This window comes from Hyla sarda, chromosome 1 (assembly GCF_029499605.1).
Source record: "Hyla sarda isolate aHylSar1 chromosome 1, aHylSar1.hap1, whole genome shotgun sequence".
NCBI lineage: Eukaryota > Metazoa > Chordata > Amphibia > Anura > Hylidae > Hyla > Hyla sarda.
In genome coordinates this window covers 192,033,727-192,040,317 of record NC_079189.1, presented here as the reverse complement: position 1 = coordinate 192,040,317, position 6,591 = coordinate 192,033,727, and positions in this window count along the sequence as shown.

The following is a 6,591-nucleotide window of genomic DNA, read 5'->3' as shown; positions in this document are numbered from 1 at the left end:
ACACTTTCTTGGAATGCATAATAAAAATCAAGAAATATCAAAAACATCACCAGTGTTACTGGTGCATGACTTTAGTATTGTAATAAAATATATAATTTATATAACAATATGAGGAAACTCTAAAAAATTTTGAATGTCATTTAAAAAAAAATTTTGAATACACACAATTACTGCAATGGAATTGTCTATTATGGTTGAAAGTATGTTGCTATCGGCCTTTAAACTTCTCACTCACAGACACAAAACAGAAGTCTAAATAATGTTAGATAGAAGTAGGTAAGTTGTGGGGGTCCTGCATATGGTCAGCTCTAACAGGGGAGGACGGTGGGCACAGTTTTGCAACGGGCCATATGATGGATTGAAAAACACTGTTTCCACTGTCCCACTCCATTTTGGTTTGTTGCTCCAGTCGGCAAGACCAGAGCTCCAGCGGAGTGGCGTCTGACGTCAGGATAAGTTGAAGTTAGTGCAATTGAATGTATATTCTGTTAAAAATTATGTGCATAGGGTCAGCTCTAACAGGGGAGGACGGTGTGCACCGTTCTGCGACGGGCCGTATGATGGATTGGAAAACACCGTCTCCACTGTCCCACTCCGTTTTGGTTAGTTGTTCCAGTCGGCAAGACCAGAGCGCCAGCGGAGTGGCGTCTGACGCCATGATAAGGTCAAAATAGAGTGAGATGTTGGTAGCAAAGGCCGACTGTTTGAAAGTGCATTAACGGGATTGTACGATTCAGTCCGGACTAAAGAAAAATAGCTTTCCTGATAATTGAAAATGCATTGCAGTAGTAATGTGTATTCTAAAATCGACAAAGTAATCACTTTTAATGAAAAAAAAATCCTCATATTATATTATATATATATATATATATATATATATATATATATATATGTATATATATATATATATATATATATATATATGTTATATATTTTATTATACTACCTCAGTCATGCACCAGTATCTATGGTGAGGTCCTGAAAGGTTTATGATTTTATTTACATTTTTCTTACATAATGGTGTGGATTTCAGGGGAATTTATTCACCACTGAAAATATCTTTTTTTGTAAATTATAAAAAAAATGATTAGAACAATTAGATTCGCTCATCTATTTAAAGAAAAAAAGTTGTTAATGTTATTTATAAAGCATTTATACTTGATAACTAAGTTATTACTTAGTTTAATATTTTGTTATGTTATGTATTGTAAGTGCTTTTACATATACTATACAAAAATCCTTTTGACTCTTCATTAGAAGTAATTCAAAATTTTATTTCATATCTCTTGCAAAACAACTTAAAAAAAAATGAGAGACCTGACAAAACATCAGGAGAAGATGCGAAACCATATGGAGACATATAGGCGCATGGAGCGTGAAAACAAGAAGAAAATGATAGGAGATAATCATTAAGTTATCTTAGATTTTTTTTTTTTTTGGGTTGTTGTTATAGTTGATTTTATGATTTATTAAAAAGTTATTCTTTAGAAAAAACGTGTGGTCTCCTTTTTAATTATTTTTTGTTGTTGTTTATAACTGCTGAATAAAAATTTCCATGTGGGCTTTTCGTAGGGAGGAGTTAACAACAATGGTCTAATTGGTCTGCCTGAGTCACCTGACCTTGATAGACTTAAAGAACACTTGACTTATAAATTAAACAGCATTTTAAAAGTAGAACACTACTTTTGCACACAAGTTAAGGTATTAAAAGACAAATTTAAAACCTGAGAAACATAACAGGGGGCCCTGGGGTCACTCTGCCAGAGAGGTCCCTAAGGACAGATTTATACATAAATAAATAACTAAATAGCTAAATAAATAATTAAACTCAAATGTACAGATTTATTTACATAATTTCATGATTATAAATAATATATAAATTAAACCATGATTAAAAAGTGAATAAATTCATCATCAAATTACTATATTAAGCCATTCTACCATGATTATAAAAGAAATAAATTAATATATATATATATATATATATATATATATATATATATATATATATATATATATAAATAAATAAATAATTAAAAAGTTAAAAAACAACGGATTTAATGGAGGGAGAGCCAAGGAGAGGGAATGAATGACAAGGGACCCTTCAGCGCCCTGAACCGACGGCAGGTGCCACAAAGTCGCCGCCGATCCAGGACTCATTCATCTTGATGAATGTGAGTCTGTCCACGGAGTCTGTGGACAGACGGGTCCTCTTGTCCGTGACCACCCCACCTGCCGCACTGAATGTCCGCTCAGATAGTACGCTGGAGGGGGGGCAAGACAATAACTCCAGCGCATGCTGAGCGAGCTCGCGGCAGGTGTCCAATCTGGCAACCCAGTACTCCATGGGGTCGTCGGTGCTCATACTGTCAGAAGCAGCAACGGACCCCATGTAGTCTGCCACCATGCGGGCCAGCCGCTGGTGGTGACTGCTGCTGCTGCTGCTGCTACTGGGTCGCTCAGATTGGAAGAACATCCTCATCTCACCCATTAGGTCCCCTGCTCGGCTGCTGCTGCTTGGTGCAGCCACCTGCTGGGTGAGATGGGCGGGGACAACTGGAGGCCGGGGAGTTGCCTGCTCCAACCGGCTGACCATGCGGGCCTGCAGTTCCTCCAACCGGTGCTGCCTCCGGCTGGCTGGGAGGAACTGCTCCAGTTTCCCCTTGCACCGCGGATCTAAAAGGGTGGCCATCCAAAAATCATCCCTCTCCTTGATAGTCTTGATCCGGGGGTCCCTCCTGAGGCATCGCAGCATGTGGGCAGCCATGGGGAAGAGCACAGCCCGCTGTGACTCCTCATGGCTGCCCGGGTCCATGACCTCTTGCTCCTCATGCTGCAGGCGCTGCTGCTCACGCTCTGAGATGCCCCACCCCCGGACTATCGGTGCCCCCAACACCGGCTCTCCCTCCTGACCAGGCCCTGACTCCAGGACATCAGCAGTAACCTCCTCCTCCTCCTCCTCGTCCTGGGCCTGGTCTTGGTGGAGCAGTGTTGCCTCCTCCTGCTCCACCAAGGCACTCTCCCCAGCATCGAGCAGGCGATCTAGTGCCCTGTCCAGCAGGAACACTATGGGGAGCACGTCATTGAGGCCGACATGCTCCCTGCTGACCATCTTGGTCGCCTGCTCGAAAGGGGCCAACACATGGCAGACCTGCTGTATCTGCCCCCACTCCACATTGGTGATGTACGGGAGGGTTTGTGTTGGCCCGGAAGTGCCTTGCTCCAGCAGGTATTCTCTCACTGCCCTTCGCTGCTCCCACAACCTCTCCAGCATGTGGAGGGTGGAGTTCCACCGCGTCACACTGTCCACAATCAGCCTGTGAGGGGGCAGGCTGTTGTCCTGCTGCAACTTGGACAGGGACGCGGCAGCGGTTGGGGAGCGCCTGAAGTGGCTGGCAATCCTACGTACCCTTAGCACAATGTCACTCAACCCGGGATAGGTGTGCAGGAACTTCTGCACCACAAGGTTGAGGACATGTGCCAGACAGGGCACGTGAGTCAGACTGCCAGCATGGAGGGCGGAGAGTAGGTTGCTGCCGTTGTCACAGACAACCATACCTGCCTGGAGCCTTCGGGGTGTCAGCCACTTCTGGACCTGAGCCTGAAGTGCGGTCAGCACTTCATGTCCAGTGTGTCTCCGGTCCCCTAAGCTAACAAGCTGGAGCACGGCCTGACAGCGCACGTGCCCCACACTTAAGTAGCTACGGGGACGCTTGCTGGGAGGCTCAGCAGCTGTGGAGACAGTGGCTTGAGGGAGACCAGCAGTTCTCCCCTGGACACCCCGGGGCGGCACCACAAAATCTGATGCCGCCGATCCCTCCCCGGCGCCTCGGAGGGAAACCCAATGGGCCGTGAAGCTGATGTATCGCCCCTGCCCATGCCTGCTGGTCCAGCCATCCATTGTGAGATGCACCCTGTCGCTGACAGCGTGATCCAGCGACAGGGATACATTCTCCACAATGTGCTGGTGTAGGGCAGGGACACCAGTCCTGGCAAAAAAATGGCGGCTGGGGACACGCCATCTGGGTTGGGCCTGCTCCAACATCTGCCTGAAGGGGTTGCTGTCCACGATGTTGAAGGGCAGCAGATGTTGGGCGATAACCCTTGCCAGGAGCCCATTGAGGGAACGCACACGTCGGTCTCCAGGGGGGAAGGGAGTGGTGCGGTCAAATGCGTCTGTGACAGACGGCTGGCGCCGGACGGCAGTGCAGGACACTGAAGAGGAGGGTGCATTGGAGGAAGAGGTCTGGCTGCCGGTACCAGTACCTCTACCAGAGGGAGCGGGGGAGCATGAACTAATGGGATCAGGTGAGGGTGTGGCAGGGGCTGCTGTACCCTGCACACTGGTGGTGGCGCTGCTACCACCACCCCTCATACGCTCATACTCCCGCCAGTGGTTGACTCGGAGATGCTGGGTCAGAGCTGTGGTACCCAGCCGAGCCAAACACTTCCCTCTCCTCACCCTGGCACGACAAAGCTGACAGATGGCTATGGTAGGATTGTCTGCTGCCAGGGTGAAGTAAGCCCAGACAGGTGACTTCAGCACCCCCCTCCTATCAGATGGGGTGGTGCTGACTTGCACCTGCTCGGGCTCAGTGCGCACAGGTGGAGCTGGCTGCTGCTGCTGCTGGCACCTCCTGCTTCCATCACCAGGGGAGACCCTGACGCTGGTCTCCCTGGTGACCTGGCGCACCGTTTCCCCAGGGTGCCTACCTTCCTCGTCACTGCTGCTGTGAACTGACAAGGGAGGTGGCACCCATGTTGGGTCACCCTCCTCTTCGCCCCCAGATATGTCAGACCCAGGGCTAAACTGTGGTGGGCTGAGGGAAACAGCTGACATGGAGCCGCTAACCTGGCTCCACTGTCCCCTCACTGACGCCTGGGTCTGATTAGATGCGGGTGTTTCTTGCCCAAAAACACCCGCACCACTTGGAAGGGATGTCTCTGGGGTACTGACAGCAGGTACCCCTTCCTCCTCCTCCATCATCCCTTCCAAAAGGTCCTGAGCATGAGGACAGAACTGGATGTCTGCCTGATGCAGGGCCTCCCCCAAGATATCCCTCTCACTGTCGCTGTCAAACAGTAAGAGGCTTGACTCTTGGGGGCTGGGGGCAGGTCCTAAAGGCAACACCGGTGTACTGGTGGTGCTGCTGTGGGGGCTGCTTGGAGTTGGGACTGAGGACTCCGTGGCACTGCTGTGCCCCATAAACTCCACCACTATCGGAGCCTGAGACGCTAATATCGGGCGGCTGCCCGCGGAAAAAAAATCACGGATCAGGCGGACTCCCCTTCCACCTGATCCACTTGTAGGGGCGCGAGAGCTACCCCGTGCTGGCAGCGACCCAGCACTGGGAGTAACTCCCCTACCCCTGCTGCCACGGCCACGTATATTGCTCATACTTGCTGATGGGGAGGGGTGAAACTTTATTGGGGGGGGGAATGTGAGATGTTTTTTTATTTTTAAAACAAAGACAAGCACGCAGACAAAGACTACTCAACTACAATAATTTTTTTTTTCACAAGGACAAAGACGTAGACAAGGACACAGACAGCTACTAAACTAGAACTAAACTACTACAGCTAAAACTTTTTTTTTTTTTTTTTTTTTTTTTTTTTACACTAACTGACGCAGACACGGACGATGACAACAAATACTAAACTATATGTAAACTACAACTTTTTTTTTTATTTTATTTTTTTTTCACAAAGACAAAGACAAGGACACAGACAACAACTACTAAACTGGAACTAAAACTAAACTAACAGCTAAAACTAAACTTTTTTTTTTTTTTAAGCTAACAGACAGACGCTGACACGGACGATGAAAACAAATACTAAACTAATATAAACTAAACAATAACTCTACTTACACAAACTAATATATGACTAAACGAAACTAAACCTAATTTTTTTCTTCTTTTTTTTTTTAACACAAAACACACAAAATAAACACACACTAAATTAATCTACCTTAAAGAAAATTACACGTAAACTAACTACACAGAAATCTAACACTAATCTACACTAACCTAGACAAAAAAACAAAGATATGTGCTTTGAAAAAAGCAGTTGGGGCTTTTGCTTTGAAAAAAGCAGTTGGGTCTAACGTAGTACTATGAAGCACAAAGCTCAAAGGACGCTGTAAAAATGACAGAAGCACTCCACTCTCAAAACCACCATGTGAATCTGCAAGCAAATACTGCTGGGAGTGATCTTATATACTGGTCGTGCCAGCAAGTTTCCATTGGTTGCTAGGGAGGTTGCTAACCTCTGACAACTGTGGTTGCAGAACTATCATTGGCTCAGAGGCATAAGAAGGGCGTGGAAAATATTCGCGAATATTCGCAATACGAATATTCGCAATACGAATATTCGCATGCACTAACTAATTGCCTTAGATTCTACCCCCATGGTCTCTAATCATACCAGCAATGCAATTATCCGTCGATGGAGATCACTATAATGTGATCTGTGTTTCAACAAGTTTGGGGAAAAAACGAATATTCGTAATCGCGAATATTATTCGCGATATTCTAAATATTCGCGAATTCGCGAATATGCTATATTCGCGACGAATATTCGCATTGCGAA